The sequence below is a fragment of the Euprymna scolopes genome, chromosome 18, assembly GCF_053919585.1.
Source record: "Euprymna scolopes isolate OS-2025 chromosome 18, ASM5391958v1, whole genome shotgun sequence".
Taxonomy (NCBI): domain Eukaryota; kingdom Metazoa; phylum Mollusca; class Cephalopoda; order Sepiida; family Sepiolidae; genus Euprymna; species Euprymna scolopes.
The window spans coordinates 31,028,828-31,045,325 of NC_136499.1; the positions used below are offsets into that span (position 1 = coordinate 31,028,828).

Here is a 16,498-nt window from a genome sequence, read left to right on the forward strand (position 1 = left end):
AATATAAAATATACTTATCAACTATGTTTCACCTTTTTATGGCTAGTCAGTGTGACTGATTTTAGAAAGATTCGAAACTGGGAGCACCAGCACCGGTTAAAACATTATGCTCTTACCAGTGGGCCACAATATTTGCTTGTAGTAGTGGTAGATATATCATACATAAACATTATGATTTTTTGTTGTTGTTTTTGCAATATTCGTAAATTAATATATTATTCAAATATCCTCTGTGTGTGTATATATATATATATATATATATATATATATATGAACTTCCTCAGTATTGCTCTTTTAATCATTTATGAGTTGAATGTTTTCCACATGTCTATATAAAAACACAGTTTCGATAAATTGTGGAATTTCTCGTGTGCTTTTCTTATTACTCTTGGGAGATTTGTCGTGTCCTCTTATCGATTATGAAAAGTGAGATGATTTTATGAAATATAAGTGTATCTGCATTCCACAGACGTTTCATTCTCGATCTTCAACTCTCATTACCAAATCATTAGAGAAAGGACATTATCCCTTCCAGCATACTAGCTCTTTAATGGTAAAAAAAAAAAAAAAAAAAAAAAAAAAACATCGGCTCACATCAGTCTTGGGGGGAAGGAGTAATTTATTTGTATTTGAATTATTCAGGTCACTATTCTCATCTTGGTTAACCTCTGACCTTCTTCGGGTGCATCTTTTTGAATGTGGGAATCTGTACAAAATTTCGAAATGAACTTTTTATTTAATCCACAGGAGTATTACGAGCACTTTTCATCTTCTCCAAATGGCTGTTGCAAATCATTTTGCATTATCACAGCAGCCGTTTACCATTGATTTCTTGCTGACACTGATCCTCCCCAAGCCTCTAGTATTCTCCGTACCTTTTTATTGGAAGTTGAGAGGGTGTTCTCGTTCTTTTATCCCTCCATCTTCTTTGATTTTCTTCACAACTATTTTTTGTTGTGTCAAATGAGGCTGATACCATATCATTAGTAGTACTCACTAGGAGTTTATATTTTTATTTATTTATATCTATCTATCTACACACACACACACACACACACACACACACACACACACACATACACACACATTAATAAATATTTTTATACATACATGAATGCTTTAACCTTATTTAGACTCCTCAGTGTAGCTATACACAGTTGATTCGTTGACTGCACCTCAGCTCTCAGACACTATTGACCAAGATTCAATGACTTAACTGACATGCCCGCCAAAACAACTGTGTGAATGGGAAACATATATGTATTTTTACAATATAGTATGCTTCCAAGAGGTTTCAATTTCGGTTGAAAGAATCTTGCATGTTTTGCTAGACAGAAACTTTATCTTTCTTATCGGAATGCTTGTCCATTGAGTGAGATATCATTTAATAAATATTTCATATCCACAAATATGCACGTTTTGTCTCCATTAATACTCATCAGTGTAGAGATATGTATATTATATAGATTGCCCCCACACTAAATCTATATAATAAATATATATTAGTATTAGGACGATTAATCGGTAATCGGAATTGGGGAAAATTTGTGCATATTTTCCAATGCCAAAACGAATCCTTTAATTCTTTTTTTTTTTTTATTTGATTTTGTTTAAAACAAAATCTTTCCTTGCTCGTAGTAATAATAAATATTTGATTTTGAACTACCAATGAAGCCAAAATATATACATCATTACCCACAAGTGTGTTTTTATGTTGGGAAAAATATATGCACAGTTAACAAGCATTTTTATGCTAAACGGGGGGGGGGGGATAACAACTTTATAGTTAAATATTTATATTTTTTATAAAGAATCGGAATCTGTAATTTAGTATGGAATCAGTAATTGTGTCGGAATCGGGAAAAATATTGGAATCATCCCATCACTTATATATAAAGATGTTCCACAGTAAATGCAATTGTCAGAAGTGTTTTTCTATCCAACATATCTGCATACATTTGAGTACGAACTCAAACTAGTCAGCCATTTATGTGTAGGATCTGTTTTAAAAATCCGGTGTTCCCACTCCGCGAAGCTGACTTTTTATGTTATATATACACTCTCTGCTCAATAATAAAGACCGCTGTGTATTCATTTGTATATAAATATATGGATTTCCATCCCATCACATAAGTGAGCAAGTAAACCTTTTTTTTTTTTTTTTTTTTTTTTTTTTTAGCTTTCTCCTGGACGAAATCATCTCAGTGGTGAAGGGAAACGAGAAAGCAGTCTTGCAATAACCTCAGTCTTCCCTTGCTGTCTGAAATAAATTTCGAAAGAAATCTTGCACTCAAAACAAAAATGAACGATTAAATTACTCTCTGTAATTCTATGATTTTATATGAATAGTAATATTTAACTAGTGAGTGCAAACACTGGCGAATTGTGTGTTTGTGTGTGTATATATATATATATTTCTCCAAAGCAATTTGATAAAAAAGAACCTATATTTTCAAACTAATATATACCAAATTTGCCTGCATTTGTATATATAATGTATAATGTCCTGGCAAGCCAGCTTTAGTTTTGCTACTGTAGGATGAATTTTGATTTGTTTTTTTTTTTGCTTGGTTGTCTTCCCTGTGGCTTTGCCAGCCCACTAATGTGTGTGTGTATGTATGTGTGTGTGCGCGCGCGCACGCACACACACACACACACACACACACACACACACACACACACACACACAGAGGCTCCCCTATGGATGAAACCCTTTCAAAGAAATGATTTCCACTTATCATTTAGGAAATGCTCTTTCATAAAATAAATAATTTCAATTATAAGTATCGTAAATATATATATATATATGTTTTTATGCAAAGGAAGTATAAAGCCTTTCATAAAAATTGAGATTTTTATAATTTAGGTATCAATAAATATTTCCTAAATTTCGGCTTCTTTGAGGTATTTTAAAGGGTTTTTATGAAGTTGAGCGTCATTAAACACCAGTTAAGCTAGATTTCCTGAATTTCAATTTCTTAAAACACTTTAACCTTAAATATTAGACATTTTCTAGAATCAAAAATTTTCAAATGAATTTTGATGATAATTATAATAAGGATTCTAGACGTAGGTTTTAGTATCATATCTTAATTTTAATCTTTGTAAAGGGACGTAGAAGTGCTGCAAAACCGTTCTGTTCTGGAATCTACTTTTTTCGTCCTTATATATGCTCGTAAGTTTTGAAAATATATATGGCAATTAAGCTACACAGAATTTTCCAAGTTTCATCCTCATGAGTATTGGCCAGACCATTACATGAAATCTGTTACTTCGTTTTCTTTTTCTTTTTTTCGAAGCTACATTGATTCCATGCAATAGCCTGACGAATCCTCACTAGGATTAAATGCAGAAAATTTTGATTGCCATATATATTTTCAAAGCTTACTCCATAGCTCTCTCTACTTACGTATCAAACCTTGTTAAAGTATATACTGAAAATATGCATAACATTTGATGTAGATATTTGTGTGTGTGTGTGTGTGTGTGTGTGTGTGTGTGTGTGTGTAGACACATGCACACACACACACGCGCACATGTGTTTTTATTGAGCTGTTAAATTTCCTAATTGTTGTTTTTGAGATTTCTAAAAAATTTTAGCTTCGCTTTTCCAGTCCGGCTTTTTTGCATTATAGATCATCACCCAGACTAATAGCTGCTATTTTTATTCGTTCCTGTCTGCACTCCTTTCTCTTTCTCTCAACACTACTACTATGTTTTTGTGATAATAACAAGTCTATTTCAAACAGTTGTAAGGTTCATAAGATTTAATTCTTCTCTAGTTAATAGCTTCTTTTAAAAAGTCAATTTAGAAAAAAGAAGAGGTCGGGATATCAATAAATGGACAGAATCTATTTGTAAAGAATCTCCGTTTAGTGGTTTACTCGTCAGCTGAAACGAATGTAGTCAAAATAAAGCAGCAGGGCCGCCGTGCCGTGTGTCCTCGAAGTCAGTCTGCCACTTTTAGATGAAACCCTCAAAAATGGCAGCGGCGTGTACAAAAAAAAAAAAAAAATTTTTTTGCAGTACATTCGGAATGTCTTGTATTATACCCCTTTCTTTCTTTATTTTGTACATTTAAATAAAAACAAAAACATACATTTTTCATCTATCGATATATATATATATATATATATATATATATATATATATATATATATATATATATATATATATATATATGACATTGGGACACATCGTTTGTATTTGGAAACGTTCTTATTTTTGCATAAGAGGTGGTGGGGGTGGGCGAAAAATCAAAATGTTCTCCTAATTAGCAGTTTCACACTACTGCAATTAGAGTGGCCGTCTTTAAATGAATGTAAGTAATATGTATATTATTAGTTATTTTTTGTTGGACTGGGGGGCGAAGGGATGCATCTTGAAGTGAAATTCTCTAAATGATAAAGTTAACAAAAAAAAAAAAATAGTACGCTGTCGCTGAGTAACGTGTGCACAATCTCGAATATATATATATATATATATATATATATATATATATATATATATATATATATATATATATATATATATATATATATTCCATAATTCCCAGGTTAAAATTTATCAATTTAGTAGTGAATCATATATAGATTACAATTTGGAGTTAAATTCGGTAAATTAAAAAAAAAAAAAAAATTACGAGGAATACAAAATTTTAAAGCCTTCTTCTTGATTCATGGATTTTCAACAAATATCTCGTCTTATCAGAGGAAATGCTTTTAGCAAAATAAAGTTTATACGTAGGCATAAATTTTGCTATTTAGCGCATGTATTGAAAAACTAAAAAGCTTGGATGAAATCCTAAAATAAGCAAACATTAAAAAAAAAAATCCATGGAATATCCTTTATATATATATATATATATATATTGAATAAATGTGAATTTTTTTTTGTTCAACTATATTAAATTAACATCGTAAACTGGTTAAGCTTATTTAATTTTGATACAACATAAGACGTTAAAATTTATAGTAGCTCCCTACTTCAAAATTGCACTTGCCTTGTTTGGGGTGAAAATTGAATTAAAATAAATAAATAAATAAATAAATACCGTATATATATATATAGTAATCTGAAAACACCAACAATTGGCTTTGTGATTTCTTAATTAAATATTTCATAAATAGCTTGTAATAAATTAATATTCTGTGATATAACTATTTAATTTGCGTTTTCATATTTTCTCATAGTGCCTGCAATAATTTTGTCAATGGTATAACAGTTGATGTCACTAGTATGTTGAAAGCAAGATTCTACATTTGATCTTATTCCAAAGATCAAGGAATCCTTAAAAATATTGCTTTTAAGGCATTTTTAAACGAATGAAAAGAAACTCTGATTTAATCTATTATTGTAACCTTTTAATCTTTTGGCTAGTGTAGCATAGGTTCTGTTGTGATAAGATCATCCTCCGAGGAATTACCTCCTCCATTTTTGTGTATGTGTGTGTGGGGGGTAATTTTCCCAGATATTACATCTTTCTTTCGGATGGAGGGAATAATGTAATCGCTGTTGTTATGAGACCCATACCTACAGACATTACTTTCTTTTATGTGGGGAGCCTCCCAGGTATTAATTCCGCTATTCTTTTTTGGAAGGGTGTGGGAGGAGGATTTAGTGTGCGATCTATTCGTTTGTTCTGATATCATTTCAGTAATTACTTTCTCTTTGGGAAGTGTAGTATATATTTATCATCATATTGTACTCCAAGACTAGCAAAAAATACAACCAGAGATTGTGTGTGTGTGTGTGTGTGTGTGTGTGTGTGTGTATATATATATATATATATATATATATATATATATACATACATGCATGCACACAAAGCTCTCTCCTTTTTGGATTTATTGAGCTTTTACATCTGGTTTGGATTATTATATAAGTATTTCTATAATATTTATATTCATTTCGAGTTCACATTTTTCTATTTGTAAACCAAATATTACCCTTTCTCTCTTTCTCTCTCTATATATATTTATTTATTTACCAGTGGTGAAAAAACCGGACTAGAGTGCTCAATGTGTAGCCAGAGCAGTATATAGGAAATTTATTACTGTGAGTCCAGAATGAGTTTATATATTGTTTCAGCTAGAGGAAGATCCTCAAAGAGAGGAAATATCCAACTAGCATCGTCAGAATTCATGAATTCTGACGATGCTAGTTGGATATTTCCACTCTTTGAGGATCTTTCTCTAGCTGAAACAATATGTAAACTCATTCTGGACTCACAGTAATAAATTTCCTATATATATATATATATATATGTATATTCTTGCTCGTCCGTCGAAGTCGGTGATGACCAAGGTATCAATCAGTTCGGCGTCAGGGGTTTGTGGGTCCTGAGATGGCTGATGAGGCCAATCCGTGCTCGGCAGACTCTTCCACACTCTGGACACGTGAAGACAGTATCGGCAGGCTGTGAACCGGCAGCTCTCTCCTTCCTCCTCTTGCGCTTCTGCTGGTCGTGTGTCATGCGTTGATTCTCTGCCCTGTCGACTCCTAGGTTGATGACGCAACACCAGGCCGAACGTTTAGCAGCGCGACTCTCCCAAGACTGGGGGCTGATGTCAAAGTCTTTTAGGGACGTTCTCAGACAGTCCTTATATCGTTTCTTTTGGCCCCCTGCATTCCGCTTTCCCTGGCTGAGTTCCCCATAGAAAAGTTGTTTGGGGATTCGGCTGTCGTGCATGCGATAGACATGGCCTGCCCACCGAAGCTGGGTTTTGCGGATTATGGTGGTGATGGTATAGAGCCCCGCTCGCTTCAAGACTTCTGTGTCAGGAATTCTGTCTTGCCAGTGGATGTTGAAGATTACGGAGGCATCTGAGGTGGAAGCCATTCAACTGTTTTTCATGTCTTTTATATGGCGTCCAAGTTTCGCAGGCATAGAGTAGGGTTGTCAGGACGACCGCTCGGTATATTTTAAGTTTGGTTGCGAGTGTAATTCCTCTCCTCTTCCACACATCGTTTCTCTCTCTCTCTCTCTATATATATATATATATATACACACACACACACACACACACACACACTATTATATAAAAGGAACTTTGTATGTGAGTTCATTCCCTATAGACTTCGCAATGGCTGAGCTGATTTTTATGAAGTTTCTCACTAATGTACTTTATGTATCTGGCAGTGTTCTTTCATAGGTTTTGATATCTTCAGTAAGTATCGATAATCAAAAAAAATTTGAAAGAAGGAATAGGCGATTTAGACCAAACTTAAAACCTTTTACAAGCTTAACATCACAAGTGCATTTGAGAAGTTTTATTACTACACAAGCAAAAAGGCCAGGCATATAAAATTAACAGTAGATTCTTTGATATGACAGAGGTGCATTCAAAATTAATTTTTCTGTTTAGAGCACAATTGATCTACAATACTTGATTTCCGCATAGGAAACTTTAATTCAAGCTGTTATATATAAAAATAATTTTATAAAATCAACAGTAAGTTCTCTACAGTGCAATGTAGACTACAATGTATTGTGGATTAAATCATTGCAGGGAGGCTTCCTCCCAGTGCAATACGATGGATTCCTAACTAAAGCAAACAATTTTTGATCACAGATTTCGATCACAATAAAAATATGAGTTTGAAACATTCGTTGATCATCATTCAATCCCGGCCAATGCCTGGTCTCCCTGCTAGTATATATATAAGTAAAACATCCATGTATGCTTAGTGTATGTATAAATGTAAAATTGGCCTATGAGGAAATCTAAAAAAAAACAAAAAAACACAGAAATTTATTTTGTTCTGTTGGTTGCAGTCCAACCTGTTGTTGAGCATCTGAAAGCAAATAATTGCTTGGTTTTTAATGTGGATTCAGCTTCCTTAAAAGAGGCACTCTGAATGTGAACAAAATTAAAATTTGGTGCTACCAGGTGAGGTTGTCCGAAGATACCAGCTTCCTGACTTGAATGCCCCAAACTTGCAAAAGTTTAGCCCATCAGTAAATACTAAAACAGACAAAAAAAAAAAAAATTGCTATAAGTGTCCAAAAAGCTTGAGGATGTTAAGTGTAACGTTTTTCAACTTGATATTGTGTTTCTGATTTGCTACTTACACTCGATATCAAGATTCGGGGGTGGGGATCAGACTGTGTTCATTCTACCATCTTGCATGGCAGCAAGACATATCTTAGCAATCTGCAATAGCTTTATATGCGGCAGAATCACATTTACACACTGGTTCTCGTTCGATCACCAAAGTAACATTGAGCCTGGTCAATACCAAATGAGTGACAGTTTGGCAATACCAGACACTATATGTGGGAGGATGGTAACACCTCCTTGCAAGAACTGCAAAAACCCAACGTCGTCCGTTGACTAAATCAGGAACTGATGGGAACTTGGTATTTCCATGAAACTTCCTTCTGAAGGGGAAGTCTGTTCAACCTGCCTAGGATACATGCCATTTGTATAATAGCTTCGGTGTACTGATCAGTTTATGATCAAGTGCATGTGCAGATGTAAACAGGAAGAAAGGATACTATTAATTATGCTGCCTCAGAAATTTGGTGTTAGTGGGATTATAGTTTGGTCACATAGTGTATGCAGTGTCATCTATAGCACCAACGTAATGACTCATTTGGACACTGCAGACACTAAAGCGCATGGGAAAATGAGATAGACCTTCAAGTGTGCAAGAAGCAATAAGACTGCATACAACCTGACTGATGTCAATCCTTTTGGATTGGACTGGGTGTGAGACATTGTTGGATGTTACTCATCCCAGAGTTCAATACGAATATCAAAATTGGATGAAGAAGATTACTTGAAATATTTGTTAAAATCAAAGAAATAATTGTCAAAATTAACAATGAAAAAAATCATGCACATAAGAATTCCTTTGATTATTTAATAATTTATGGAATACAATGTTTTATTCTGTTTAAAAAAAAAACAAAAAAACAATCTAGAAGGCCCGATGTTGCCCGGGATTGAATGAGAATCACTACTGTGTACTTAGTCACTATGTTCATAACATCATTTTACGTTGTTTTTACTATCCTCGATCCCCCTCCTTCTCTAATATGTTCAGAAGAAGCTGAAATGTTGGAAAACTCTAAACTTTGAAGTTTTAAGGGAGTTCTGTACCTATGAGTCACTTAGAGGTGGCGACACGTAGATATTCTACATGTAGAGCTTAATGTATAGATTTCAAACCACTTCCATTGTTTTCTCTGGAAAATTTTATGCATTTTTTGTTGGTATAAGTGGAAAAAGGAATTTCAGAGATGAACGGTTTGAAGAAAAAGTTATTAAAGTAGAAAGTTTTCCAGTGTCTGTGAATCTCCGCAGTGAAGGGGTGGGATTTTGTAGCTACAAAACTTGCTATTTACTTGCAACTGTGGAAATTTATTTCTATAATAATAAATAATAATCTATAACTAATTAAGATTTGATATCTATTTGAAATCCAAACTATGCTATTACTAAGTTTCAATGTTCAGTCATATACTGTCTTTCACTGCTCAATTCGGAAGAGGAGGATAATGTATTTGTTCAGCAGTCACGCATGAGACCGTCACCCTGGCATTAACTACTCCTTTGGGGAATGGGTAGTGTAATATATGTTCATTTGTCATGGTATCATCGTCTCGGACAGTATTTTTTTTTTTTTTCATCATATATAGGAGCAAAAATAATAATGATTGAAGGATCTAAGACAGAAAGACCTAGGAGGTAGATTACCATCCAGACCTCTTCACTGGAAAGGTACAAAGATGACTGGGTTTCTGAGTAAATTTATAGTTCTTCAAATTCCAAGGAAAGTCAAATGATTATTGATATGAACTTATGGTAAACAGTTGTTCCGAGAATGGGAACTGATTTGCAACCATGATCAAAAAAACGTAAAGTTCATTGAAAATAAATCTGGTGAGATATGTTCTTACTTTGATTTACTGCTTGTGATCTTAATATTCCCATGAAACTTCCTTTTACAGTGGAAGCTGGTTCGACTTGCCTATGGTGAATGCCGCTGACGTTTATATTTTACTCGGATTTTAGGAAATGCTATCTATTTTTACCAATGAATGATTGCTCCTAATGAGAATTTCCTGGCTGAGATCAAAGTGTAGTATACGTTCTTCAATTAGAGGTCCCTTTTTTTTGTCCCATCCAAACTGCTCCTTTTTTGAAGAACTGGATATCCCAGCTCCTTCCAAATACACGTAAAAAAAGACATTGTGTCTAACTTGTGGAGGCACATAAATAGGGACTGCTCGTGAGTAAGAAATACAAATTTAAAAAAAAAATTGAAAACCTTGAAAATAGATTGATTATCTTTAGCTTATTTTTTTGTTTTCTTTTCCAAATGACATTTTTCCAACTTATTCTGACAGCATTTTTAGATTGACATTCATTTCAGATTCAGCTTTTTTTGTTATTTGGCTTTTCTCTCTGTTCTTGAATAATCTCAGTTTTGTCTTTTTCTAACCTACTTTGATGGCAAGGTTTTACTTGATGCTAATTTGATTCTGTCTTTTTCTGACAGATGAAGAAAGGGAGTTGAGCTTTTCCAACCTTATAATGCCGGTTTTATTTTTGATTGATTCTTGTTTGAATTTAAAATCGTATCTGGTAGTAACTCTCCTTAGTAGAAGTGCATAAAATGGAGAAAAATGAAGTGTCATTTAAAAAATGTAATTTATTAAGAGTTATTTCCCTTTGGTTTGAATAAAATATAATTTCGGAAAAAAACAAAACCTAGTATACTTTTAAAAGGGGGGGGGGAAACATATCAAGTAAGTACACTACAGGGCAATGCCAGGTCAGGACAGCTAGTGGATTATCTTCTAAAAGCGTCTACAGTTTACTTTCTTTTAAACATTACTGTGTCCCATACCACAGCTACAACAGCATGGAACACAATCATTCATGAAAATACTCTACTGTATTTTCTTATTTCTTTTACTTAAAGCCATTTATTATTGTTCCAGAGCATCCATATTTTCTTCCTATAAAGTTAGTTTTTAATGTAGGGAAACTCCAGCTCTTCACTCTGGATTGGATCAAAAATAAAATTGCCTCAGTCTAGATGGATTTCTCCCTCATGACTAAAGGCAGTTATTTATAATTATTTATTTGCAGCAGATATGAATTACATATTTAATAAATTCTGTACAAGGGCATCAAACTTATGAGGAAAATGGGGGTCGTTGGTGATTCTTTGTCTACGCTAACATATTTGTATATCTTACTCTTAACTAGAATCATGCAATCACCACAATACCATATTTACTGTAGGGGCTATACTACTTAAAATATTTTCAGATTGTCAAAAAATTAAAATTTTATTCATAAGTATTTGTTCAAAGGCCGGGACTAAATGAATTAGTTTGGATTTTTCATAGTTGTAGTATATTGACTTGATCAAATTTCTTGCTAGCAAACCTGGTATTTTGGTTGTATGATTAAAAAAAAAAAAAAAAAAAAAACCCTGTGGGAATAGAGTTCTCCACGCAAGCGAACACACAAACACAACAGATGACTTTAAGGTAACCATGATTATCGCGCGTTAACTCTGGCAATATTATTCTTTGCCACAAGGATTCATAACACCTCACTTCCGTATCTGCTTCCTTCTCTCTTTCTCTTTTTGCTAGATCTCGCAACAAATGCAGATGTGACAAAAAACACTTCCTGGTTTTGGCAAACAGCTAAACCGATGTTCGACCTCTCACCAAGGACTGTTGAGGCCAAAACACAAGTTTAATACTTGTACCTATGATGCAAATAAATTTACTTGGTTGTAATTATATATCGGCATATTTCATGCCTTCATTTCATGGTAAGGAGACCATGCGACTTTTTCTTGACTTTCCTACTTCAGAATAAAGGATGATTTTGTCAACTACATTAAAAGGCGACCCCGTAAAGCAATTTTTTTTTTTTTTTTCTTGAGGTGAACATACTGTTCAGCAGATTTCAGGTGCTTTAAAACTCATAACAGGTGTTATTGGGGTTTACAAACTCAGCATTATATTTGGTTTAATATTTGTATACTTGCTTTATTTACATGTTGGCATGTGTTGGATGACTTTTATAAATTGACTTCCAAAGTTTTTTTTTTTTTTTTTTGTCAAGATCCTTTAGAAGTAATTTCCTTGATTGAGACAAGATTTTTATAGACTGACGCCAACTCTGCCATGCTAACATGGTACAGTATAATCATGTTGACACACCAGTTAAGCAATGTTGAATCAGATGGGTGTTCAATTTGAGAATACCAGATGAGTAACCAATTTACAAATTCCAGGCACCTTATGTAGGAGGACGTCGACATCTTTCTGCAAGAGTTGCAAAACCCAAACTTTGTCATCTTCCCTAATGGGGATATACATGCGATTGGGGACCGCTTGTGAGTTTATATTCTCATGAAATTTCCTTCTTCAGAGGAAGCTGATTAAATCCACCTTAGGGTTAATGCCGCAGTTTCATAAAACCCAGTGAGGTGATGGGAATCTGCATTTTTATCAAGACACTACCTCTAGGTGATTTCCTATGAAGGCTAAAGAGCGCTTGCGCTTACAAACTTAAACTGGTTTAAATTATTAAACTCCAAGCTTATTCGTTGTGGAATTTGTACAACTTACATTTGTATCACTAATACTTTCGGTTATTCAAAAATCGACATTTCAATATTTCCATGTCATAACCAGGCCTTCCAAATGAATATCACAGTAAAAAAAATAAGTTGAAAAATGTGCTTTGAGTTGGCGGATGAACAGCCAATTGCGACAATTCCTTGTTGGCTTATGCTACCCGTTCCCAAAGGAGGAGGTAATGCCCGGGAGGATGGTGTCCAAACAGAGTACTGAAAAGGAACAGATTTTGTTTCAGATTTGTAGTGTATATATGACAAATGAATATACTGCATTCACGTACATTACCCTTTACTTCCGAGAGTGGGTAATGTTTCAGAGGATGGTTTCATGACAATAGAACAGATACTACACCTACTCACCTGAATTGAACATTGAGAGATAGTAATATCATAGATTCAACTTCAGTCAGATACAAAATCTCCATTATTGATAGATGTGCATCGTCTTGTAAGAATTTGTTGCCTGAATATGCTTAATTAAAATGGCTGTTTCTAACTCTAGCTTTTCTTTCATGGACATGTTTTCATTCTATTTGAAAATGTCCGATTGTGTTCGATTTCATCATGGCATTGGGCACAGCTGTTTTATGACAACATGTTACTTTAATAATTCTGCTCAGAATAAATTTTAGCAATTTGACCCACCCCACCCCCGTTCCGTGTCTGTGAAATTGTGAGGATGTTTATTTACTTATTTTTACCTATTTTCTAAACTTCACTCACTACATATTAATCATCAAGATGGCTCGTAAACCGACAATGACAAAATGTTCTTTGACTTTATGTATTGATAATGGCTGATGCAACAACAATTGGTTATTGCATCAAGTAAAATGCATATGAGGCAATACGTTGCAAAAGATTAAAAGAAGAAAAAATACCTTCTAACAAAATTATTTTTACTGACTAATATATAGTTTATAAGCTATCCTAAAAAATAATTTCCACTTTTTACCACCTTTCCCTTAAAAAACAAAAAATAATTTATTATATGAAGAGCAAACGTCTCTGTGCCCAACTAAAACCTTAAAAATAAAAAATAAACATACACAAAGTTTATATTTTCTTCATTGGCATTGTCCCCGGATGTATAATATCTAAAAGTCATAAAAAATAGTTCAATCTTAGGGTAACGAGATGTCAAAAAGCCATTCATATCATTTAATGTTATTAAAAAGTAAGCACGAACTTAATGTTATTATGTAAAGGGATGTAACTCTGATTTTTTCCCCCAGAGTTATTTCCCTTGTAGTTACTAGATTTATGAATGTGTATGTCCAGAGAGAAAGAGAGTAGTGGGCTGAACGAAAAAAGAAAGAGGGAGCAGGGTAAGTAAGGATGAGAGAGAGAAGGATAGAAGTTATATAATGGCTTTGTCCCAAACAATGTTATGTCACTCTGCTAGTGATACATAATTTTTAAAAATTATATAAAATATTTGAACAATTTTCTGTCTGAAAAAAAAAAAAAAAAAAAAAAAAAAAAAAAGAAAATCTCTGAAAATTATAATTTTTTTTAGCTGCTTTTAAGTATTTTCACTAAAAGAAGTGCAATTTTATTTTTTTAGTGAAAAAAATTCAATATTTAAAAATGTTTTAACAAAATAATTTTTATGAGATGTTTTTTCAGCTCTTTATGTTTATTATGCAAAAGTTTAAATGTCACAGATTTTCATAATTATACCAAAAAAATCAAATGATTACTCAATTTTAATTTTTTTTTTTTTTTTTTGCATTTTTATTTTATTATTCTTAATTTAAACTGGTTAATATAAAAATACATAGCTTTTTCTTATAATACCAAAACGTAGATTTTAGCTTCTCAAAAAGAAAAGACCATGTAACTATGATGACCTACCACTAATAATCCTTAACGTTTAATTTGTTAAAAAAAAAAATGAAGTAAAAAAAATAGGAAAGAAACTAAGACATGTGCATATGAGTATTGTTTTTTCTAAACAGTTCACCCGAGATTGAAATCAAAACCTAAAGACAGTGAGTCAAGTATAATAACCATTAGACCATTGCCTGGATTTTTAAAAAACGTGTTTTCTAACCGTGCGAGACGGTTGGCAAACAGATAAAAATCCGCTGACTCCTAAGTACCAATTTTTTTAAATTTTTACCTCTTCACAGCCAACCCCTGGATGAAAACTAATTAAAGTTTTTCACATGTCTGAATACCCTATATACCAAATTTCAAGTCTGTAGGCAAAACACACACATTCTCACTTTTTTGAATCACAAATCTTATCGGTATTATTCTATTATGATTTTACATGAATACATACTGAATTATCTCTCCCTTAATGTTACACCAATTTCATACCTGTTACAGTGTACTGATATATTAGACCACCTGTTAGTATTTATGTATATCTCTATATAAATAAAATGAACTCATTTTTTCCCCGTCTGATTTTGACCTTAATAGGATTAAAAATCAAGATATTTCATGCAAATATAATATGCACAAACGGCAGAACAATATCTGAGGTGTGTTATAGGCTTATTATTTCTCAAATTCCTCGATAATCTTAGATTTCTATACTTTTTCTGCTGAGAAGTCACGGCCAAAATCGGTTAAGATCAATGGAAGTGGTAAAATATTTTCTCTTATAAATTCCTCCTCCCCCTGCCACCACTTAACACCGTTTGGGGATCGTTCACAAGGAACAGCTGAGAAGAGAACACCGGTTTGGCTTCGTAGTTCTTTCATGTGAAGTTATTTAAAATCACTAAACTAAGCTGCAGTGCTCTGTGGCGTAGTGGTTAGCGTGCTGGACAATTCACATTATATTTTCACGTTCGCGCCGACCTACCGTAGTCTTTTTTTTTCCCCTAAACAACTGGAATGGACTTTTCTTGGTGGCCGAACTGTTAACGTTGCAGATGTTTGTTTTTTTTTTTTTTTTTTTTCACACTTTATTTTCCTACTTTTACTCATGACTCCGGGTTTGATCCTTCCTACTTACCTACCATAACATTTTTTAAAACTCCCCCCCCCCGTCCCGGAAACAAACACTCGGGCAACGCCGGGTACCCCCACTAGTTATTAAATATTTTGAAATTCCAATTATTTATGAAAACGTTTTCGTATTTTAATAAAATAAAAATAAAAACACAGCAACAGACATTTATTAGATGTCTGTTGCTGTGTTATGCTTGATTATTTGTACAATATATGCCGAAGGATGCTGGAATTATGTGTGTATAACTTAATTGCTAAGCAGAATAAGCAAAAGCAATGTCAAAATGAGTCTTGCAATAGTAAGCCACTAATTTATTGATAGAAGTGCAAAATAACTGTTTGTGAATTGCTTTGCTTCTTACCATAATATGCAAATTTTATCTTGAATGTATGATTGAATAGCACCTTGATTTTTTAAATATATCACACTAGCGGGGGGGGGTACTCAGCGTTGCCCAGGTGTTTGGAGGTGTGTGTGTGTGTGTGTGTGTGTGGTCACCCGGGTGTTTGTGTCCGGGGGGGGGGTAAACTTAAAAAAAAAAAAGTTTTGGTAGGTAAGTATGAAGGATCGAATCTGAAGCCTTGAGGCAAAGTTAGAAATTAATGTGTGAAAAAAAAAAGTGCAATGTTAACCACTGGGCCACCACGAAATACTAACGGAAACATGTTTGAATTTAAGTATTTAGAATTGGCAGGCGGCCGTTTTAATGACTTAATGAGGTCAACTTTGACTGTGGGGTAGTATTTTATTTACTGCGAGAACACTTAAAAAAAATTTTTTTTTTTTTTCCCCAAGATGTTGGGGGGGGCAGCTACCCATAACAAGGGGATTGTCCAAGTTGAATAGCAATTGTCTGATATAAGGAGAAACTCCACATTGATCAAAGCTGATTGCTTTTGGACGTTC

The 16,498-nt window shown here is 33.6% G+C and overlaps 1 protein-coding gene across 5 annotated transcripts in view; it reads left to right on the top strand.

Moving 5' to 3' along the window:
* The window catches only part of LOC145297558 (uncharacterized), a 653,359-nt gene that overhangs the window by 507,412 nt on the left and 129,449 nt on the right, over positions 1 to 16,498 (top strand). The window lies entirely within an intron of this gene.